Source organism: Ambystoma mexicanum, chromosome 10 (assembly GCF_040938575.1).
Source record: "Ambystoma mexicanum isolate Mex_15411 chromosome 10, UKY_AmexF1_1, whole genome shotgun sequence".
Classification (NCBI taxonomy): Eukaryota; Metazoa; Chordata; class Amphibia; order Caudata; family Ambystomatidae; genus Ambystoma; species Ambystoma mexicanum.
Window position 1 is genome coordinate 154,662,307 of NC_090932.1, and position 24,500 is coordinate 154,686,806.

The 24,500-nt window shown below is 51.1% G+C and overlaps 1 protein-coding gene across 1 annotated transcript in view; it reads right to left on the minus strand.

The window, feature by feature from the left end:
- LOC138491245 (disintegrin and metalloproteinase domain-containing protein 9-like) overlaps window positions 1-24,500 on the minus strand; it is a 2,911,326-nt gene that overhangs the window by 172,855 nt on the left and 2,713,971 nt on the right. The window lies entirely within an intron of this gene.

The following is a 24,500-nucleotide window of genomic DNA, read 5'->3' on the forward strand; positions in this document are numbered from 1 at the left end:
CACAGCCGCAAAGTGATTTAGGCGTTTGTATTTGCGGCATGTCACGCCCCATGCGGGGCATGGTTCTCCACGGTGGCCTGGACCACCACACCGCTTGCATGTGTCGTTCTGCCCTTCTGTGCAATTGGGTTTCGGGTAGTTGGAGTGTTTCTCTTCTTGTGAACGATTGCCCCGCCTTCTTTTGATGGCTGCAATTTCTTCACCCTTCTGGGGACTCTCTAACTGTAGGCGTTGGATCGCGCCTTCTATCACTGCCACTTGGTCATCCGTACGTTCTCAGAGATGCCCCATCTCCAGTATGCGAGTTAGGGAATGTTTTTCTCAGACAGTATGGCTCTTTGCAGCGTCTCTGATGACAGTCCATTTATGACTTGAAGGCGGATCGCAAATTCTTCGTCGGGGAAGTTTCACCAAACGGCTGGTTCCCTCAGTCTGGCATGAAAATTGTCCATGGTCTCCTTTTCTCGTTGGCAGGCCATGCAGAAATGGAACCTCTCATAGTCTGGGTTGAGGTCTGGTTTGAATTTTCTGGTTAATGCTAAGGAACAAGTTACTTACCTGTAACTGTTGTTCTCCAGCATGGGTCTGGCATGGATTCACATGCTCATGAATATATTCCCCGTTGTCAGGCTGGGAATCCTCGGTAAAGAAAAAATCAGTATCAGTTTCGTTTCTGATCTGTCTTTCTTAGTAGTAACCAAACACTGGTCTCTGGGTCATACTGCCCCCAGCCAATGACTGCCCTCTCCCTAAGCACCTCCCCTAGCAGCCATCCTCAGATTTGGTAGCACGTAAAGTGTCAGTATGACCAAGTGAAGAGCCACAGAGGGGAAGAAGGGAGGGTTTGCATGTGAATCCATGCCAGACCCATGCTGGAGAAGAACAAGTTACTTCTTACCTTGTAACGTTCTTTCGACGGGATTTTCCTCCGACGTATTCCTTATCTTTGATAATACGTTTCCAGCTTGCTGGCCTCGGAACATTTTTCTGTAGAGGGCGCTGTGCATCGACGTCTGCCGAGTCGATGTCCCTCGACGGCCACCGTATCGGCGCCGTCGTCACCATGCCCATAAATAGCCATGCACCGCGTCCGTTGCTCAGTTCCGTTTTGTAGCATAAGAAGAGTCATGCCTGAATTGGTTATTGACCTTGAAGGAGCGTAAGCTGCAACCACAAGGGAAGTATTACTGCGGGGATGGATGGGAGAGGCGATAAGGAATACATCGGAGGAACATCCCGTCGAAAGAACGTTACAAGGTAAGAAGTAACTTGTTCTTCGAAGGGATTGTGTCCTCCGACGTATTCCTTATCTTTGATAGACTCCCATAGCAGTGGCATGTATTTGGAGGTGGGAGTAAGAATGTCATGTATCCCTTTAGGGATGGACCGAATGTAATACGGCTTTTCCAAATCTGGTCTCTTGACTAGTGGAGGAATCCAGGTTGTAAAATTTTGTGAATGTATTTGCGGACGACCATGTGGCAGCTGCACATATGTTTCTGACCGGTACCCCTCTTTGGAGGGCTGAAGAGGCTGCGATACCCCTGGTTGAATGAGCCCTAAGATTTTGGGGTGGCTCTTTCCCTGCCAGTTTGTAACATTCCAGAATGGCCAAAATAATCCACCTGGAAATGGTTTGTTTTGTTATGGGTAATCCCAACTTGTGACCTGAGTATCCTACAAACAGTTGGTCTGCTTGCCTAGCCATTCTGCTGATGTAAAAGCTTAGAGCTCGCCTTGGGTCCAGCCTATGAGCCTTCCTTCCTCTTTCCCCGGATGGGGTGGAGGGTAGAACGAAGGTAAGGTAATTTTCTGAGTAATATGAAATTCAGAAACCACCTTTGGGAGGAAATTAGGCTTCACCTGTAGGACAACTTTGTCCTTGTGGAAAATTGTATGTGGGGGTTTACAGGAGAGAGTTTGTAGCTCGCTCACCCTCCTAGCAGATGTTAGTGCTACCAATAGGACAGTTTTAAGCGTGAGAAGCCTCAGCGACCAAGAGTGAAGTGGTTCGAATGGAGTGCCCATTAGGAAGTTTAAGACTAAATTTAAGTCCCATAAGGGAACTTGGAATGGTTTTGGAGGATAAACATTAGTTAATCCTTTGAGAAATGGTATCACTAGAGGTAGTTTGAAATACGATGGTTCCTCCGCAGTGCGCTTGAAGATTGAAAGCGCTGCGAGATAGCCTTTTACAGTGCCAGCTTGAAGGCCTGAGTTTGCCAAGTAGAGTAGAAACGATAACACCGTTGGTGTACCACATGAAAAAGGGTCATTATTCCCTTCTCTACACCAGCTGCAAAATGTGTTCCAACGGCAGCGGTATAAAGACTTTGTTGCTGGCCTTCTGGCCGAAAGCAACACCTACATGATGTCATCAGGGAGATCCCAATCCTTGTACCTCACCCTTTCAGAAGCCAAGCGTGAAGGTTGAGGGTTCTGATGTCTGGATGGAGAACCTGACCTCCCTTCTGCGAGAGAAGATTCTCTTTGAGTGGAAGACGGATTGGAGGGCAGATGGACATATCTAGAAGGTCCGGGTACCGCGTTCTCCTGGCCCAGTCCGGGGCAATTAGGATCATGGTTTTCCGGAATCTTCTCAACCTCCTGATCATTTGAGGAATAACAGAGATTGGTGGAAACTTGTAAAGGAGTGGCGAAGATCTCTTGAAGGACTTCCTGAGCTAGCTCCCACTCGTGGGAGACTGTGCTCTGCCTGCTCAGAGCGTCCGCTGTCAAGTTCTTCTCTCCGGCTAGGTGGAATGCCGATAGAGAGATTCCTTCCTGAATTGCCCAAAACCAGAGCTGCATTGCCTCTCTGCACAGTGGCAGTGACCCTACGCCTCCTCTTTTGTTGAGGTAGTGCATGGCCACCGTGTTGTCCGTCATTATCAGGACATTTCTCCCCTGTACTGATGGCAGGAAAGCTTTCAGCGCTAGTCTGATCGCTCTCAGCTCCAATAGGTTGATGTGTAGTCTGGACTCCGATGGAGACCAACGACCGCTGATGGTCAAGTCGTTGGCATGGGCTCCCCACCCCGTGAGTGAGGCATCTGTGACTACTGTTATCTCCGGCCATGGTTGCCAAAACAGTTCTCCTTTCAAGATGTTCTCTGGATAGGCCCACCATTGAAGGTCGCGGGCTACCTTGTCCGGAATCCGGAGGAGATCTGTCATTCTCCCTGATCATTGCGACCACTGAGTTCTAAGTGCCCACTGAAGAGATCTCATTCTCAGGCGAGCCTCTGGCACAAGGAAGATGCAGGATGCCATGAGGCCTAGCAACCTCAAAAAGTCAAAGGCTGGGAGACGTTGGGCATTTTGAAACTTGTTGACCATCTGCAGAATATCTTGAGCCCTCACCTCTGGTGGTGAGGCTTTTCCCAGGGAAGTGTCCAGGACAGCTCCAATGAACTGGAGTCTCTGTGATGGTATCATCTGTGACTTATTTAAATTGAGGGAGAAGCCCAGTTTGTGAAGGAAGTGGCAGACATAATCTAGCTGGGTCTGAGCTTGTTCCGAAGATATAGCCCTGATCAGCCAATCGTCCAGGTAGGGGTAGACGTGGATCCCTTCCCTCATTAGACTTGCAGCCACTACCGACATTAGCTTGGTGAAGATCCTCGGGGCGGAGGTCAGCCCAAATGGCAGAACTCGAAATTGATAATGAGAGTCGCCAATTGCGAACCTGAGGTATTTCCTGTGTTTGAGATGGACTGGCACATGGAAATAAGCATCCTGAAGGTCCAGAGATACCAGCCAGTCCTGGAGCTGGAGGGCCTGAAGGATCTGAGAGAGAGCTACCATCTTGAACTTGTCCTTCCTGAGGAACTTGTTCAATTCTCGTAGGTCCAGGATGGGTCACAGTCCTCCGTCCTTCTTTGGTATGAGAAAGTAGGGGGAGTACCAGCCCTTGTTCCTGTCCGCTACAGGTACCGGTTCTATGGCACCTTTCTCTAGCAGGTCTATAATTTCCTGCAAGAGGAGTGGATCTGGAACTTTTAGAGAGCTGTTCCCCGGTGGATGACTCTGAGGGATGTGTAGAAAGGGTAGGCAGTAACCCTGGACAACTGTCTCCAATGCCCAAGCATCTGACGTAATAGCCTGCCATTCCGTCAGATGGTGAGTTAACCTGCCCCTTACAGGTGTTTTGTGTGGAAAGACCTCAGAGTGGTTTGGGGGCGGCTGATGCAGATGCAGAGGGTAAAGAGGCACCTGCTGCGGTCTTAGTACTTTTGACCCGTCCACCTCGGGTGGATCTCCTTTGGCCTCTTTGAGCCAGCTGTCCTCTGCCTTTCCCGAATGCGGAATAATAGCAAAAGGACTTTCCTCTCCCAGAGGTTCCTGAGGGGCAAAAAGGAGTTTGGCGGATAGCAGCTCCTAAAGATTTTGCTGCTGCTTTAGATGTCTGCAACTTTTCCAGACTGTCATCAGCCTTTTTTCCGAATAATGAAGAGCCGTCAAAGGGCATATTCAAAAGTCTGGCCTGTACATCTGGAGGAAAGCCAGACTTTCGCAACCACGCATGCCTGCGGATTGTTGTACTAGCCGCCATGGCCCTGCTGATACTGTCAACAGAATCGATGCCAGTTTAAAGTGACTCGCACATGGCATCTCTGCCATCTTTAATAATGTTAAGGAAGGCTTCCTTTTCCTCTCCTTCGGGTATGCAGTCAGCCGCTGATGAAGCACACTCCCACAGTGTGTGACTGAACCTGGCGAGCGTACAGGTGACGTTGATGGACTTCAACGCCATACTACAAGCAGAGAAGACTTTCTTTGCCATAGAATCGTACCTCTTGTCATCTCTATCCTGTGGGACAGTAGGGTAAGCGGTCCTGCTGCTTGATGAAGTTGCCGCTTGGACCACCAGGCTCTCTGGAGTCGGGTGTTTCGATAAGTATTCAGGGTCAGCTGCAGCTACCCTATACTTGGCTGATAATCTTTTATTGACAGCAGGGATAACTTCAGGAGTTTCCCAATTAGATGTAATCTTTCTTTGTAAAGCTGCATGGAAGGGGACCACAGGATCCTCCTGTGGACCTTTGTCTAATATGTCTGTCAGGTCATCCTGCTGAAAAACAGGCAAAGGCGCAGACCAACCCATGAATTCAATAATTCTTGCCATCAGGGTTCTATAGGGTGTTTCGGCATGTTCCCCTGGGTCTGGCTTAACAACATCCACTTCTGGGGAAGTGTCCAGCCCGCTTGCCTCATGTAATGACTCCTGTAGGTCTTTCAACCTTCTTTCCTCAGAGGTGAAATCCTCTTAAACAGGTAGTGTGGTCCTCTGCAACCCGAAGGGTTCCTAGTCAGAATCTTCCCCTTCTCTGACCTCTGAAATGGTATAAAACCCATTTCTAAGGAAGAAGGAGCCAAACTCGTCATTATTGGGCGAGAAAACGTTGATGTCATCGACGCCGATGTGACAGGCTCCGAAGGCGCCGAGAACGGCGTCAAGAAAACTGGGAGAGGCCTCGAAGAACTCGAGAGGATCGGGATCCTACTCGAGGATGTCGACGACGGTCTTGGCGTCATGCCGGAGGCTCTTGGAATCACCGTTGGCTGTGGAGTAGCCGTGGTCTTCTCTTTCATCGGCATCAATGTCGGCGTCGACGATGGCGTCGAGTCGATCGACCGATGCGTCGAAGAACCCTTCGACGACGGCGTCGAAGACAGTGCCTTCTTACCCGATGGCCCGTGGTGCTCTCGGGTGGAATGTTTCGCCGGGTGCTGCGACTCACGGCGTTTTGATTTTTTGGGTTTTTCACCCGGGGTATCACCCTCAGCTGTCTTCGAGGGGGTCGAGGCCGCTTTCTCGAAGACGCTTAACATTTTCTTCCTGAATTCCTCCCACTCAGCCTGAGAGCTGTGTTTTGTGGGGCAGGAGACCCTTTCTGGGGAAACAGAAGACGACGAGGAAGGGGATCTTCGACATCTCTTCTTTGAGTGTCTTGATCTCGACGAATGGTGGGAGCTACTTTGGGATCTAGAATGGGAATGTTTTTGACGGCGAGGAGACGAATGCCTCGACTCAGCCGAAGAAACTTTCGAGGAGGTTTTGACTGACTTACCTCTCTCGAGCTTCCCCTTGTGCTCCTTCAAGGCTTTCGCTGTCATGGACATGCAGTCCTCACACTCCGAACAATGGTGCTCGGCCCCCAAGCACCACAAGCAGATCCTGTGTGGATCCGTTATCGAAATATTTTTACCGCAGTCTCGACATTTCTTGATGCCGGATCGCGGCGTTGTCGGTTCCGATGAAGATGCCATCGAGAATGAGTTGGTAAATTTGCGTAGATGTAGATTAGATTATCTGACTGAACTGAGCAACGATGTTCTGAGGCCCCACAAAGAGCGGAAAAATGGAACTGAGCAACGGACGGCACGCATGGCTATTTATGGGCATGGTGACGTCGGCGCCGATACGGTGGCCGTCGAGGGACATCGACTCGGCGGACGTCGACGCGAAGCACCCTCTACAGAAAAAATTTCCGAGGCCAGCAAGCTGGAAATGTATTATCAAAGATAAGGAATACGTCGGAGGACACAATCCCTTCGAACAACAGTTACATGTAAGTAACTTGTTCCTTCTCCAGCATGGGGTCTTGCATGGATTCACATGCTCATGAATGGAAGAATTCATAGCAGTACACACATGCACAGCCACGGGGAGGTGGCAAGGTCAACATTAAGCATTACATAAACTCAACATCAAGCTTCTCTTACCTCCTCACCAGGCCCACCTTCAGGCGAACAGGTTGCACAGCACTGCTTGGCCGACTCTGGACTCCTCCCTGGAATCCCGTCGACGCAGTAGAATCTTGTGAAGGTGTGCGTCGACCTCCACGTAGCAGCCCTGCAGATGTCCATCAGGGGTACACCAGACAAGAATGCTGTGGTAGCAGCAATCTCTCTGGTCGAATGGGCTCTCGGATGGCCGGGCAACGGTCGGTTTGCCAACCTGTGACAGTGCATGATGCAGCCGGAGAGCCATCTGGAAATGGAAGCCTTCGAGAGGGCCTTCCCTTGATTCACAGGTCCAAAGTTCACAAACAGTTGTGATGTCTTCCGAAAACTCTTTGTGCGGTCCACGTAGAACTTCAACGCTCTAGCTACATCCAGCGAGTCCTTTCGGCTGACGACGAAGGTGACGGGAAGAAAACTGGTAACAGCAAGGGCTCATTGAGATGGAAGTCCAATGGCAGCTTGGGCATGAAATAGGGGTGCGTCCTCAGCACCACCCTCGACTCGTGAAAAGTCAAGTATGGAGGCTTGCAGGATAGGGCCTGGATCTCTCCCACTCGTCGCACAGAGGTGATGGCCACAAGAAATGCTGTTTTCCACGACAGGAACTACAACAGTGCTGAATATAGAGGCTCGAAGGGCGCCCCCATGAGCCTGGTCAGCACCATGTTGAGCTTCCACGCCAGGGCCGGAGCCTTCACCGGCGGGATTGAACAGAACAGTCCCTTCATAAACTCCTTCACCAGGCGATGGGACCACAGAGATAATCGTCCCGTAGTACTGGTGTAGCGGGATATCGCCCCTAGATGTATTTTGATGGAGGCATGAGCCAGCCCCGCCTTGGCCAGCGACAGCAGGTATGGCAGCACTTGAAGGGCCATAATTCTCAGAGGGTTAATCTTCTGTGCACGGCACCAGACCGAGAACCTCTTCCTTTTGTGTCCATAGCACTTGAGAGTTGAGGACGCCCTGGCCTTTGCAAGCACCACCTTGCAGTCCGCCGGGATAATGTACTCTCCAAACTCTAGTGCCTCAGGAGCCAGGCCTGCAAGTTCAGCGACCCCGGGTCGTGATGGAGGATGACGCCTCCTTCTCTGGAGAGAAGATCTGCGTCCGTCGGTAGTTTGACTGGGGGGGACGCTGACATGTCCGGAAGGTCCGGAAACCAGATCTGTCTCGGCCAAGCCGGTGCGGCGAGGATCATTCTGCACTGGGACCTCTTGAGATGGTTGATGAGTCGCAGTAGCAACGGCAACGGAGGGAACGCATACAGGAACAGGCCGTCCCAGGGGAACGAGAAAGCATTGCCCAAGCTCCTCGGCTGGGGAAACATGCTGGCGAACCTCTGGCACTTGGAGTTCGCCGCCGTCGTGAACAGGTCGATCTGGGGTTTGCCCCAACGTCGGAAAAGCCGATCCACTTGGTCCTGACGCAGTTGCCACTCGCTAGGTGGAAGGGTACCAGAAACATCCCCTGGGCAACAGCCCAATGCCACAGTTCTGGGCCTCCTTGGATAGGGCCGGGGACCTGGTTCCTCCCTGCTTCCGGATGTAGAACATTGTGGTGGTGTTGTCGGTGAAGATCCTTACCACCTTGCCCTTGAGGGACGGGAGGAACGACCTGAGGGCCCAGAACACTGCTCGGAGCTCCAGGATGTTGATGTGGGGTGACCTCTCCTCCGGGAGCCAAAGGCCTCTCGCGTGAAGATCTCTGGTGTGCGCTCCCCATCCTTCCAGGGAGGCATCCATCGTCGCCGTCTCCTGGTGTGCTGTGGTCTGAAAGCCCGTGCCCGATGCAAGATACGCGCGGGTGCCCCACCACCGAATAGCTTGGCGGAAGATCTCGTTGAGCGGAATCTTTTCTTCGAAGCTGCCCGCCGCTTGCATACAACAGGTGTCGAGGAACTCATGTAAAGGGTGCATCCGCATCCTGCATAGGCGCACCAGGTAGATGCAAGAGGACATCATGCTGAGAAGGGACTTGATGGACCTCACCCTGGCCACGTCCGTGGCCAGCAGGCGCTGCACCTTGCCCAGGATGGCCTTCGTCCTTTCCTCCGACGGAGAAGCCAATCGTGCCACTGTATCGAGCTTGGCTCCCAGAAACAGTGCGACCTGTGACGGAACCAGGTGGGATTTGGGGAAGTTGATGGAGAATCCCAGATCTGTGAGCAGTTTGCCGGTCTTCGCTGTGTGCTCGACGGCGAGCTCCCTTGTCTTTGCTCGGATGAGCCAATCGTCCAGGTAGGGGTAAACGTGGATCCCCTACAGGCGCAGCCGCGCTGCCACCGGCGCTAGGCTCTTGGTAAATACCCTGGGCGCCAACTTCAATCCGAATGGCAGGGCCTTGAATTGGTAGTGCCTTCCTTGGACTACGAATCTGAGAAACTTTCGGTGAACTTTTAGAATGGGGATGTGGAAGTAGGCATCCTCCAAGTCCAGCGACGATAGGAAGTCGCCTTCCTCCAGCTGTCCCAGCATGTGCTGTAGGGTGACCACCTGGAACGTCTGGGCCTTGATGTATTTGTTTAACCGACGCAGGTCCAGGATGGGGCGCCAACCGCCTGTCTTCTTTCTGACAAGGAAGTATCTTGAGTATACTCCGGACCCCGGAGCCTCTTCGGGAAGAGCTCGATGGCACCTTTCTTGAACATCGCCCTTACTTCTAACAGCAGTTGAGGGACGTGATTTTCCTTCCTGGCCACGGGAGGAATGCGGGGGCACTTCTTTAGACATTTGAGAGTGTGCCCGTGGGCCAGGGCATCCAGCACCCAATGGTCGGTGGAGATGGACTCCCACACGCTGACGAACTTCGCCAGCCGGCCTCCCACCGGGGTGCTCAGGTGGGGGCCCGACGCTACGGCCGGTTCAGTCCTACTTGGAGGCGACCCTGCCGACCTGGCCTCCCTGGTGACGAGATCCTCCTGACTTGGCGCGACCTCTGTAGGCCTCTTGCGACGAGGAACGGGCTGCCTGGCGGTACATAGAGGAGCCACCGCTGAATCCTTTGGAGGCACCTTGCTTGCCTCTGGAGTTCCGAAAGGGCGGCCGCCGTTGCTGCAAAACTCCCAAGGCCCGAGACCTCTCCGTGTCGGCCTGGATGGCTTGAAGTGACTCATCCACTGTTTTTCCAAACAGGTTGTTCCCGTCGAAGGGTATGTCCAAAACTCTGGCTTGCACGTCCTGGCGGAAATCTGTTGCCTTGAGCCATCCCTGCCGTCGAAGGCAAACACCGTTGCCCAACTGGCAGAACCCGGTGTCAGCGATGTCCGTGGCCACTGTTATGGTGTCGTCTGACCCCGCCTCATCTTCTTGCAGGATCTCCAGAGCCTCCGCCCTCTTGTGGTCCGGTAGGAAGTCCAGCAGGGGAGCGATCTTGTACCACAACTCCCTGTCGTAGAGGGCCACAATTGCTAAGGCGTTGGCCACCTTAATTGTCGTCGCCGCAGACGAGATGACTCGACGTCCCGTAGCGTCCAGTTTCATTCCCTCGCCATCAGGTGGGGACGTTGAAGTTGAAGCCATCGCCCCCGCCGCTTTCTTCTTGGCTGCCACTGAGACGACCGAATCCGGGGTCGGCTGTGTCCTAAGGCACAAAGGGGCGGAATCGGGAACCCGGCACTTCTTCTCATACCAATCCCTCTTGGCAGCGCCATGGACGGGTTTTTCAGGACAGCAAGTCCCTCGTCCCAGATGGCATGAAGCAACGGCACCGCGAGGACCATCTTCCTCTTGGCCTCGCGCCGTTGATAAGGGAAGCCTTCCTTCTTCTGTTCCTCAGGGCAGAACTGGAAAAGCTTGGATGCCCTGGCAATCATGGCATGGAAAGAGCCAATTTCGTCAGGTGGGGAGGCCCAAGGGGGTGGTGATGGAAGGCCCATCCCATCGTCACCACTGTCGTCATCCGTCCCCGTCGTGGCCGTATCTGTTCCCGAGTCCTCCCTAGGATCAGGGGAAGGAGATGAAGGCTGAGCGGGCCGCAAGGGCTGGAAGGGCGGGGTGGGGGGGTGAACTCTCCTCCGCTTGTTTAGAGGGCTTCCCGACGGGCCCGGTTCTGCTGGGTCGTCCGTTGGGGGTAGAGGCAACCTGATCCTTATCTCCGTGCATAAGGTTTGGATTGCCATCAAAATGGCCACCGAGTTGTCCTGAGGCTCGGGCACTGGTTGCGCCGGGCACACTGGCTGCTCCTCCTCCACAGGAGCCTCGTTGGCGCCACTGTCGCTCTCTTCATCCGCCTCCTCGGGATTCCTCCCGTGTGACCGGACCTCCTCAAACCTCTTGTTGAGGCCCTTCACGACTTCAACCAGCTCCTTCTCAGAAGCTGTATCCGAGTCCATAACAGCTAACGCCCACTCCCCTCTTTTTCCACCAGGGTTTTCTCGATGGGCTGAAAAGAAGAATCCCTCCGTGGTGGCAGGGAAACTCTGGGCCCTGAGGTCGCCTCCACTGGTGTAGCCTCCACAGGCTTTGCCAGGGCCGCCACGAGTCCCTCGATAGAGGCCTTAGCTGGTGTCATGATGCCCGCTCCCGGGGAGCCGGTTCAAGCCCTGCGTCCCCGAAAGTGGACATCCAGTCCCCAAGGAAAGACCCAGAAACCCCATATAGGGTCCCTTTGGACAGTGTCCTGGCGCCTATCGCGCCAGGCTCATAAAAGACATCAGTCCTGGCGCCATAGGCGCCAGGCTCATTATGGGAGTGCTTGGGTGCACTTACCTGAAGCAGACCATGCTGCAGGATCCCGGCCTCCTTGAGGCCTGAAAGGAACTACTTTACCTGTGGGACTAATTTACCATCCGGGCGTGGTCGGGGAAGGATACATACCTGATTGGAGGAAGGATACATACCTGGAACTTCTTCCAAGGCTATTTAAACCCCACCCGAACAGCCACACGTGCTTCGCGTTGTTCTGCATCTAGCAGCTGGACGCTCACCGTGTCTGCTCCTGCATCCTGACTTCTGCCACGCCTGCCAGCATCCTGGATCACCTGCAAAGGAAGGAAAGAAGAGAACAGAAGAAGGAAAAGTCCTTACCTGGTAAATCCGCATCCCGGAGACATCTCGCCGACAATCCTGAAAAGGAAGACTTTTATTTAAAAGCTCATCGCGTCGATCTCAGCAGCGCCGCATTCGACTCACCTTTACAGGGCGCCTCCATGTTCAGCAGCGATCATCCGGATTCGCAGTCACGCCCCAGCGCCTAGGGAGAAAAAGGCAAGAACAAAAGGTGAGAGAGAGAAGGGAATAAGGAAAGCTAAATCTCCATGTTAAGACTTATCTGTTGATTCATTCCCTCTTCATTTCGGGTCCGCGCCGCATCCTGGCATTTCCGGACCCCGGCCACTAAGGGGAAAAAGAGACATCGCGTTAATGAGCGAATGAAAAGACATTACCAAAAAACGCTCATTAAGACTTACCTGATTTCTACAAGGATTTCACCTCTCATCTCGGGTCGGTGCCTGTTCCCCGGCATTCCGTACCCCGGCCCCTATGGGGAAAAAGACACTAGCATTAGTACATTAATGCATGGACACAAGGGGAACCTCTTATCAAAAAACTTACCTGGAAGCCAAGCAAGTTTGGTTCTCACCAATCTGAAAATCCAGTGAAGTAACTGGATACCAACGCGCCCCTGCATCAGAAGCAGGATGGAGAGCTCGTCCTTCCAGACCCTAAGGTGAGAGGCTACGGGGAATCACAGAAGGGTTTCGAGGAGGGTGAGAGAGGAAAGTGGGAGGCCGATTGCATTATCCCGCAGACAGTTAATCCCCTATTTTCGCCTACAGAAGGATACTTCTGCGAGCCAGACAAGCCAGATTTGGGGGCCCGGTCCAGTCCGTCTTCCGAACCCTGCGCATCACCTTAGAAGAGGTCACAGCAGCGCGAACCAGGCCAGCACCTCCGTGGGAGTTAGGTGAGCGTTACAGCTGGGTGAATAAAGGCCTTCACCAACTTGGGCGCGCTTGAGGCCTTCACCTTGGGGGGAGGGTCACCGCCTCGCTCCTCCCTCGGCTGACTCCTTCGAGATTGACCGCGACTTCTCCAGAACTTACCCGGGTTCTCGGATTTTCTCTTCCCCGAGCCAGAGCGTTGGCTTGTGGTTGATGGCGTTGGTGAAAGTGCGTCCTGCCTGGCAGCCAAGGAGCCTGACCCTTCGGCACACCCAGTGCCCACAGACTCGCGGTGCTTCGCGTTCATTTGGGCCCCCGTTGCCGCAGCGCCCTCAAAGGACTCAGAAGACCGCTCGGACCTCTTCTTCTTCTCACCTGCCGGGCTCTTCCCTTCCAGCCAGTTGGTGAGGCGGACCTTCATGGTCCGTTCTGACATGTTCTTGCAAAACGCACAGTCCTTCTCCACATGCGTTTTGTCTTCGTGAAGGCAGTACAGACATCTCGAATGCTCATCCTCCTTGAAAACATTCTGTAATCCGCATTAAAGGCAGTTCCTGAACAGCTTGGATCTGGGCGTCGAGCTTCCCTTGTCCTGGGCCATGTCCACAGGGTAGGCCTCAGATCTTCTTGAATCCTCCAAGAAGTGTAACTCGACGAAAACTTCGCCCTTGAGGGGCATAGAAAATTCTGAAACGGGTCCCCGTTGATCAGAAGTACAAACGGTCGAGCTTGAGGCTCGATTGACCAAAAAATTGAGATTAAACTATTTGAAAAACGCAAAACACAGTAAAAGTTCGAGAGCTAAAGCACAAGGACTCCCAACACTTGAACGTGCTGTAAAAATCTGATGGCTGCCAGGGGAGGGGCTTAGTAAGAAGGCAGTCATTGGCTGGGGGCAGTATGACCCAGAGACCAGTGATTGGTTACTACTAAGAAAGACAGATCAGAACCGAAACTGATACTGATTTTTTCTTTACCGAGGATTCCCAGTCTGACGACGGGGAATATATTCATGAGCATGTGAATCCATGCCAGACTCCATGCTGGAGAATTTGTCTGCGTTGTAATCATCAGCAGTTCCGTTGTTGGCAAATGTATTAAACAGACGCAGCGCTGCTGCACCAATGTTCAGTAGAAGGAGTGTGCATTTTATTTTTTCTTCAGTGACGTCCATGGACTCAAGAAGCAGTTTGAACTGTTGTAGCCATATGCCGCCGTGAAGTGCAGCCCCTGTGGTGTAGGGGTCAAATGGCCCCATGAGCGTGGTCTGTGAAGGATCTTGTATGTCACGGTTAAACATGTTGCTCCTCCTATCTGCAGAGCTGTTCCCTGAACTTGCAGGGCTTGGTTTGGGCTTGACATGTTTGTCGTTAACTTGTGCTTGCAGGCAATGTGGTAGGCTTATTCTCTGCGTTTTCTGTATGTGGTGGCACCTGGTCAGCGTTCCCGAGAACACGGAGGGAACAGATCTAGATAGCTTTCTATACAGCTTTTTCAAAGACAAGCTGAATCTCCCTGAATCCCGGAAATATACTATTGAGCGCGCACACCAAGCCCCTATTCCAAAGCCCCCAGCAGGGAAGACATACCGTGCATTATCGCCATATGCTTCCTTAACTTCCAGCACAAAGTGGAAATCATGAAGGCTTATCGCACAGCCCGCATGATCCAACATGACAATTCGACCTTCGCCTTTTCAATGATTTCTTAATGGAAGTTTTACACCGCCAGAAAGGTCTTCTGTGTCCAACTGGCCGAGCAGTGTCATTCATTTGATGAACCTGGTGAAGCTTCGCATTTCCTGAAAGCACATGATCTGGTCACTCTGGAAGGAAACTGATCAACCCCCGAGGAACCACTCGAAATCAGTGGATCAACACGACGCGGGTGCATCTAAACGATGGCAGAGAAATGGCCGTCCCCCCTAGAGGTGCGATGAGGGAATGCTTTGTATCAATTGGTTCAATATCACGTGTTTATGGAAAAGGCTAATTAGCTGTTGAAGAAGAGCATTTCTTCTTCATGATATGTTGCCAGCAGAGTGCAGCCTCTGGCTCAGGGACGCTAAGCTGCCACAGTTCATTGACACAAGTTCAGGTCATATTGGTCATTGGGGGATTTCAGCTATCTTTGTATGTGCACACCGGACTCGCATCACAATGAACGCACTATCCTAGATTGCATCCTACAGGGCCACATACTACATTCACATTGATGGTGTGACCTGCGTTCCTTCTTAGACCCCCAACTACTATGCATCTATTTTGTTCACTCTAGATACTACTCCTCTCGCCCCCATCAGGGGACGATATAGATGCAGTGGGTTCGGGGTGGTTCTTTTTTTATTGCTGACCTGTCTGAAACTCCCAGCACTGGCTTATTTTATGCTGTATTGGGGCCATCTTCACATGCCTCAATGTTCTATCTAGTTGTTGGGCTTTTTACGTTATGTGATTGGGTTTTGGGGATGTTGTTTATAATGCACAGATTATGATCTCACCATCATACTTAGACCCTTAGCCTGGGTTTGCTTACACTTTATCTTGTGGCAATATGAATGATAACAATAGGTACCTACACTGTTCTTGTTCACTGTTCACAGCTTCACCTCACTGATGAGGCCCAAAAAGGGTGAAACACGTGTATGGGGTTGCTGTTGGTACTCTTGTCCAGAGAGGAATTGCCATAGCATTTCAGTGCTGGACTGCCCATGTGGGCGGGACAAAGACTGATATGCAAATAGATATTTCCTAACTGTGAAAGGTACAGTGAGCAAAAAGCGTGTGCTGCAAACTCCCATCTCAGAACAGGTTATCATGCCATGTTCTTTCTGGAGAGGAGCGCCTGCTACCTTTTTTGAAACTGTTCTTGTTAAACGCAGAGTCGTACTTTTACCTACTACGATTGTATCATTTCAAATTTGTTCTACCGTCTGGAAGGATTACTACCTTGTATAATCCCTTTACTGCACTGTTGGGCTAAGGGGCTGTTTGTGTGATCTTGATGGCTGCACTTAATTATATCACCCTTAATATAAAGGGGCTGGGGCACCATATCAAGCAACAACGGCTCCTTAACTATATCAGGGATTGCAAGGGTGATGTTCTTTTCCTGCCAGAGACATACCTAAACGCTTCTGAATCCACCAGACTAGGCAGGGGCTGGGTAGGGGTGACCCTTCATTCCCTCATCTCAGGGGAAACGTGGTGTCTCTATTCTTGCACTGACGCCACTCCACATCACAGTCCTGGAAACCAAGACTGACAAGGAGGGTAGGTTTGCCATGATTCACGGGACGCTTTTTCAACAGTGTGTACTCGTTTGAATATCTATGCTCCCACTATATACACACACCCTAGCCGCTTGTGCGCCCCTTATGGGGCATTTAACGCTCATTGAAGGAGACCTCAATGTTATCCTATCTCCAACCCTGGATAGTAGTGTGACTAACACTAACAGATACAACCATGAGAAAAGTCTCTGACACTCCTCTCACTGATGAGTGATTTTAAGCTGGTGGACGCTTGGAGACGTACACACAGGGATAAGAGGGCCTACACTTATTCACATTGACACCACTCCTATACCCACCTCGATTACTAGCTTCTCCCATGTAATATTATGGATATGGTTAGGGATTGCAAAATTCTGACCATGACATTATACGACCATACAACTAACTTCCTGCAACTAATGCTGCCCAACGAAGCACAATGCACCCCACCCTGGTGCCTTAATTTGATGGCCCTTGGCATCCTGATATTGTGCAACATTTAAAGAATGACGTAGAAGGGTTCTGGCATGACAATATTACCAGAAAGTTCCCGGCTTTATGTTGTTGGGATGAGTTCAAAGCCTATCTCAGGGGGCAGTGCATATCACGCTGGGCTTATAAAGTTTCACCTGGAAATCCCAGGGAAAAAAACCTTACTGATGAGCTACTGACAGCAGAATGGGAACATAAATGTACACAGGAGCCGGCAGCAAATGCAAGGGTTGCATGCACACAAGCTGCACTCACACGTATCACAGCACTAGGCGCTCAAAAAGCCTTTACTAAATGGGCCTATACACTGTATGCCGAACACAACCGACCGCTCTGCATGCTGGCACTAGCACTCCGGGGGAATCGGTGGACGCAGGTTATTGAAACTGTGCGGGATGATAGAGGGACGCTCTTGCTTGGGGATAAGACTATTAGCCAACGGTTTGCAGAGAGCTATAGGGGTCTTTATGCCTCCCCCGACAGTGATCTTGAGATTGTGCATGATTTTTTGCACCGTCTTTGCCACCCATCTGTCTATCTGTTACGTCAGCCATTGCATATTATTGGTGGCCCCTTGGATCCAGCGGACGTGGTCCTGTCACTGGATGCTGAGAAGGCATTTGACAAAGTACGGTGGGGCTATATGTTCACCGTTCTTGGTAAGTTTGGCCTCTTGGGACAGATTTTACAAATTATCCAGCTTCTGTATGATGAGACTCATTACACGGTTGTTACCAGTGTACTCACATCTGAATCTTTCCCGTTACGCACCAGCACATGAGAGGGATGCCCCTTGTCACCTCTGCTTTATGCACTGGCGATCGAATACTTAGCCATTACATTTTTTACAGCTACCGAGTGGTCAGGTATTATGAGAGCGGGCATGGAACATAAGGTGTTGCTGTACAGCGGCAATATATATATTTTTTAACTTTAGTTTTTATTGGCATTTTAACATTCAGAACAAGGACCACATTGCATCTGACTTTAAAGCTTTACCAATCCTCATGGACACCACGTGTCCCCTCTCTCCTCTCCCCCTCTTATCCAAACAAACAAACAATGGTGGTTGTACAACTAAATCAAAAAAGTTCAAACAAGCAAATCAGTGACTCTTTACTATGAGTTAAACTCCCCATCTGGGGACTGAATGGCCGGTTCTTGGATTCATCCTTGGCGTATCGCCCTTCTGGGTACCACCTATTAGCGCAATCACTCCCCCCTTCCTTGGAGGGTCGGAATCACCCCTCCATTAATGAACATCCCATCCCCATTTCTGTCTGACCCCGTCCCAGGCAGTCCTGAATGTGCCCACCTCATCATTCAACATTGCTGTCAGCTTATCCATCATAATTTTTTTTTTTTCAAATTTTTCAACCAATCATTTCTGTCAGGGATCATTGCACTTTTCCACTTCTGGGCCAGAGCTACCCTCCCCGCCCACAGCATTGTCTCCCACATCCTAGGCTTCCTGTACGTCTTTGAGTCTGATTCTAAACCATCTAAGTGTGTTTTGTGGAGGTAAGCGATATAGACTTGGTAGTTCTGCAAATAGCACAGTAATCTGCGTCTTTTAATGGGGTTATTCAATACCTGGACATTTACTATTGCCATTTTTAAATGTTATATATTACGTCGAAGTTATGGCCTTCCACCAGCCTCATCATATGTTCCAAAGTCAAGGACGATCTCTATAACGGATACATCAACCACGCTCTCTGTGCTGTTATAGCACAGCTATATTACAATCTTTCGGCCTCATTACAAGTGTGGCGGTCCGGATATAAGGGTGCCGGTTGCATCATACCAAAAGTGAGCTAAAGACTTGGTTGAGACTCTCCCAGGGGCCATCCACCCAAGAACAAGTCAATGGGCTGTGTTCGTGCTGGTAGAGAGTTTCCCAGACCCCCCTCTGTTCTCCTTGGGAATGGGGAATAACACTTTCCACTGCATGATATCCCGGGCCGCTGGGACTTGTCCCAGTGGCACCGGGATCTCAGGCAGCAGAAACAGTATTACAAGTCCAGCAGAAACCCGCCGGTAGCACCAGCGGGTTACCACCAGACTTGTAATGAGGCCCAATTGTGTGTTACAGTGGCACCAATCTCTAAACCATATAGCTGCATAATGGAAAGGACATAGATAAACGCAGAACACTAACATTGCATCCCTACTGAAAGGATGCAATGAGATGAAAACACAAAACATAAGTGAGGGATGTGGCACATAATATCCAGCCCATCAACCACTACAGCGTAGGTGCAATACGCATCTTCTATCCACTGGGTGAAGCGACAATACAATATACAATTTGGCTTCCTCTCATAAACCGTCCAGCGCCTAAAGACTCTGGGCATGGGTCAGAGTCAAAGAAACTAACAAGTATATTATTGTAACCAAAACGGATATGTTACCAAGAGCCATTCAGAGCTTATTATGCCAACAACAGACTTCATGATAAGATAAAGATATGATATGATATAATGTGGCATTTATAACGCGGCTGTACACAAGTGTTTCTAGGCGTGACAAGACAAGGAAGGGTAAACAAGGGAGGACAAAATAATGATTTTACTAGGCCTTGTGTCATTCAGATCGTGCAAGTGCGGGGAAGAGGGAAGGGAAGAAGTGCCCAGGGGCAAAGGGGGAAGTACTCACAAGTGCAGCCAGCAGGCCCCTCATAAGTGCAGAGAGAAGGGACTGTAGGGTTGAAGATACAGGCCCTTAAGTGCTGGGGAACCCAGAGGTAGTGTGAGGGCAACTGGATATGCAGGAGCCTGGGACCGAGTTCAAAGGGTGACCAGATGACCAGTGCGCGGTGCAATCGGGTGCATCAGCAAGGGAGAGGAAGAGAGAAAGTGGAAGCAAAAAGGAAGGTCTTGAGTTGCTTCCAGAACCAGAGGTGGTTCTGCTCAAGTTTGAGAGAGGCAGGAAGGCTGTTCCAGAGGGAGGCCCCAGCTGAGGAGATATCTGACCCCAACTCTCTGCTTGAAGAAGCGTCTGACACTCAGAGAATTGGAGGTGGATGAGCGGAGAGCTTGAGAAGGAAGATGTTTTGGAAGAGAATGTTGGAGGTGGAGCGGTCCCAGGCGCCAGAAAGCCTTGTGGACGATGCAGAGGGTCTTCAAGTTGATCCTGGCAGCCACGGGAGCCAGTGAAGAGATTTCAGAGCTGGAGAGACACGCTCCCTGGGCTTGAGGCCATTGACAAGTCTTGCAGTCCTGTTCGGGATAAGCAGTAAAGGTTGAAGAGTAGAGGCAGTAAGATTTAGAATGAGGCTGTTGCAATAGTTTAGCCTAGAGAGGACCAGAGCTCTGGATTCAGTGAGCTTCTGGGGAAAAGTGAGAAAAGGAAGAATACCTTTGAGGAGGTGCAGCTGACATTTTGACTTCTTAGAGGTGTCAGAGAGAGATGTGAGGAGAGAAGGAGAGGGTGGAGTCGAAGATGACACCAAGGATCTTAGCCTCAAAGGAAGGAGCAGGAAGAGGGCCCAGAGAGGTCGGCCAGAGAGAGAGATGAAAGGAGGGAGCGGGTGCCCCAACAAGGAGGATCTCGGTCTTACTAGCATTAAGGCAGAAATCATTGGTGGCACACCATTCCTGAATTGCGGCCAGACTGTCTGGTATGAGAGAAAGAAGCAGAGGTGGCGGAGGGGGAGCCTGAAAGAGAGCTGAGCGTCATCCGCATAACATTGAAAATTGGTGCAGAAAGTAGCGATGGGTGGGCAAGAGGTTTCAGTTAGTGGTTGAAGAGCTAGGGAGAGAGGTTCCACCCCTGGGGAACACCACAAGTAGAGTGCGATAGAAGAGAGGAAAGACCCCAGTTGGACCTGAGAGGGTCGGTCGGTGAGAAAGGAGACGATTGAGCAGTATGGCATGGTTGACCATGTCAAAAGTAGAGGATAGATCAAAGAGAATGAGGACAGAAGGGGAGATTTGAGTCGAGATTGGAGAGCAAGTCTTCACGGGTGTTCAGGAGAGCAGTTTCCATGCTTCTGGCAGCTCTGACGGTGGTCATGGAGGCAACCAACAGATTCAGTATGTTTATTAAGCTTGGAGATGGGCAACTTTTCCAGGAGTTTGCGAGGAAAGGAGCGATGGAGACTGGGCGATAGTTAGCCCGAGAGGAAGGATCGTCCGAGGGCTTTGTTAGAAGGGGGTGCACAAGAGAGTGCTTAAGGGGGAGGGGAAAGTTCGAGGGGCAAAGGAGTGATTGCAGAGATCTGCCACGACAGGAGCAAAGGTGTCGATGTGGTCCTTGATAGTTTTGGATGAGCAGGGGAGAACCTGCTTTGATGAGACTTCATAGATCGGACTTGCCTAGAAACATTGTCAAGGGTGAACAGGGGAAAGGAGGAGAAAAGAGGAGGCGAGGCGGCGTCAGACGGGCCAGGAGTGGTAGAGGAGGAAGAAGAGGAGGTAGAGGAAGAGAGACTGGACAGGATGTTCTGAGTTTTAGTAGTGAAATGATTGACCAGGGCTGTGCAGAGGGCCTGGGAGGGAACAGGAGAGGTATAGACTGAGCAGGATTGGCCAGCTCCTTGCAGATTTTGAAAAGTTGTCGGGTTGTTAGATGCCACAGAGATGCAGGCTTGGATGTAGGCTCTCTTCATAGAGAGGACAGAGAGTCTGTACTGCCTTTGGAGCAGGCCGCAGGCCAGTTTGTTAGGGGATGCGCCCGAGCACCTCCACTTCCGCCCTACACCTGCGTTTAAGGGCGGCGAGGTCGGAATCGTACCAAGAGTTGCACTTGGATTTGGGCTTCAAGCAGATCCTCATGACAGGGGCAAGAACATCCAGAGTGCTAGAGATAGAGAGATGAAGGTTAGAGAGGGCTGTGTCAGGGTGTGAGTTAGTCAAAGGTGCAAGGGGAGGAGAGGAGAAAAAGTAGCAGCAAAAGCCTCAACTGACACACGCTTCATGGGTCGGATGATCAAGAAGGTAGGTGGCAGTGCTGGAGTCCGCTTGACCTGTGGGGAAGAGAGAGAGAGGTGGGAAGAAAAGAGAAAGTGATTACTCCAAGAGAGAGGAGTGGTGAGAGGTTTAGAGAAGGGGAGGTCTGAGGAGATCAGAACATCCAGGGTGTGCCCTGCAGAGTGAGTCGGGCCAGAGGGAAGAATAGAGAGAAACGCAGAGGTTGCGAAAGAGTCCTGAAGAAGGGCTGGTAGCATCCAGGTGGATGTTCAAGTCTCCAAGGAGGAGACGTTGGGAGCTAGAGGCAAGCAGCGAGGAGGAGAGGGCAACCCACTCAGAGAGGAAGAGGGCGACCTGACCAGGCAGCCTGTAGATAGTGTCTACCGTGAGCGAGAGGCCAGGAGAGAAGGAGAGCCTGCAGACCAGGCATTCAAAGGAGGAGTAGTGCTGCATTGGAATGATAGAAGCAGGGATCCACTCTGGGAAAATCAAGGCTACACCCCCGCCATGACGGATGGTTCTGGGTTTGGAGAGGATCTTGTAGCCATCGGAAAGGAGAGTGTCAAAACTTGTGACAGAGTTGGCCGTGAACCAAGTCTCGGTGAGACCAAGTACATCCAAATCAAGCTCTTCCACGAGATGATAGATGTCAGAGTAGTGTTTGGCAGCTGAGCGAGAGTAGAGAGTAGCGATGTGGAGCAGGTTTCCTCATTTTAAGGACTTCCGGGGTGGGGTACAGACCAGAGGTACACCCTGTGGAAGTGTTGGAGGTGCCCGAGGATGGGCAGAGGAGGAAGGAAGAGAAGGCAGGATAGTCAGAGAGGGAGAAGAGAGTGACAGAGGGGTGGCAGAGGAGGGGGGCAACAGTGTGGCCAGACAAGCATCAGCGGTGCACAAGTGGAAGGAGTAGGCAGAGGAGCCAGAGAGGGGCAAGAACGGATAGTAGGAGAGGAAAGGAAGTTGATAATGTGCGGGAAGCATCTATCAAAGAGGAGGAGATTGGCCTGAGGGCCCTGGTCCAAGACGGTTCCATTTAAGTAGATATTAATGATGGTCTTAGAGGAGTGGAAGGGGGCCAGGAGGGCCTCCCACCGGGTGCCACCATTAATAGGAGAAGGGGAAAAAGGAGAGAGAACAGAGACCATATGGGGGGGGGTCCATAGGCCTGGAGAGGGAATGGCAAAGAGTATGTCGGTAAGTGTCTGTTTGGAGGAAGTACTGGTATAGGTATCAGCGAGAGGGAGACCTGGATTGGAGACCAGGATGTCCTCTTTGAACGTCTTCCTGCCAGACTTAGTGAGAGGGATAGTATAGTCGATAGAAGAGCAGTTAGAAAAGATAGGTGAGACAGAGGGCATCATAGGGGGTGCAGGGAGGAAGGAAGAGGGGGGAAGGGAGAGGGGAGCCCAAGCAGGGAGGGGATAGGGGAGTTCACGCAAGGGGGGGTGGGCAGGAGGGAGGCACCGGGGGGACACGAAAGGGAGGGTGGCACAACAAAGAACAAGAACTGACCGACAAACCAGATGCAGTACAAAACCATCAGAAACAAAAGAGCACAACTGGGAACCTAGAAGTAGAGAATGCAGATGTAGTACAGAACCAGACAAAGCACAAATCACAACAGGGAACCTGGAAGTAAAGAAAGCAGATGCAATACAGGACCAAAAGCAAAACATAGAAGTGAAGAATGCAGGCATTTGTAATGTGATGCCACAACTGTGGATAGCAACACAATATCAAGAACCGTAGAGAGCAAACATCAAGTCAATACAATCACTAATACAGTCAGCAAGGCACAGAACACAACAGGAACCTAGAAGAAGAATGCAGGCAATGCAAAGTAATTCCAGAAAAACAGTGGAGCACGAGACAGTGTCAGAATAGTACACAATAGATCGAAGAGGGAAGGGCTGAGATGCGAGAGGAAGGAAGAGAACGCAGGAGGGGGGAATGGAACAGGATGCAGGGGCCTATGATGTGAGGGAGCACACACGGCCAAGTTGTTGGCTAAGTATTTGAGCACAGCACAATACAACACACACAGATTCGACTTTTCCAAAACGGGGACAAAAGGCTACGTTTTTGAGCACAGCACAATACAACACTCCCAGATTCCAGTTCCAGATTTATGTTTCCATTTCTTTCTTCTTGGTCGAAATCATGTTCTCGTCTTCACAAGTCAGTGATAGTGGCTTTACTAGGTCACTTCCGTGGATCGAGGATGAGGGGGTAGCATCAAGGAGCTTCCTGGTAGATGGATACATGTCAGAAGAACCTGTACAGTGCTGAAAACTCTTGCATCTTTTCTGGGGTCGACTGAGAATTGCAAACAAAGGGGGGTCTGGGAATCTCTCTACCAGCACGAACACAGCCCAATGACCTGTTCTTGGGTGAATAACCCCTGGGAGAGACTCTACCAAGTCTTTAGCTCACTGTCCTTTTCACAGAGAAGAAATTTCCCCGCATATCAGCCTTTGTCCTGCCCAGGGGCAGTCCAGCGCCGAAATGCTAGGCAATTCTCCTCTGAACAAGAGTACCATCAGTAACCCCATACACGTGTTTCAGCCTTGTTGGGCATCATCAGTGAGGTGAAACTGTTGCCTCTCTAAGAACAGTGACCAAGGGGTCCACGTCTGGATTGCCCTGTTAACTTAGGGTGAAACCCAAAGTTAATGTATGCAAACAAAGGGGGGTCTGGGAATCTCTCTACCAGCACGAACACAGCCCAATGACCTGTTCTTGGGTGAATAACCCCTGGGAGAGACTCTACCAAGTCTTTAGCTCACTGTCCTTTTCACAGAGAAGAAATTTCCCCGCATATCAGCCTTTGTCCTGCCCAGGGGCAGTCCAGCGCCGAAATGCTAGGCAATTCTCCTCTGAACAAGAGTACCATCAGTAACCCCATACACGTGTTTCAGCCTTGTTGGGCATCATCAGTGAGGTGAAACTGTTGCCTCTCTAAGAACAGTGAGCAAGGGGTCCACGTCTGGATTGTCCTGTTAACTTAGGGTGAAACCCAAAGTTAATGTATGCAAACAAAGGGGGGTCTGGGAATCTCTCTACCAGCACGAACACAGCCCAATGACCTGTTCTTGGGTGAATAACCCCTGGGAGATACTCTACCAAGTCTTTAGCTCACTGTCCTTTTCACAGAGAAGAAATTTCCCAGCATATCAGCCTTTGTCCT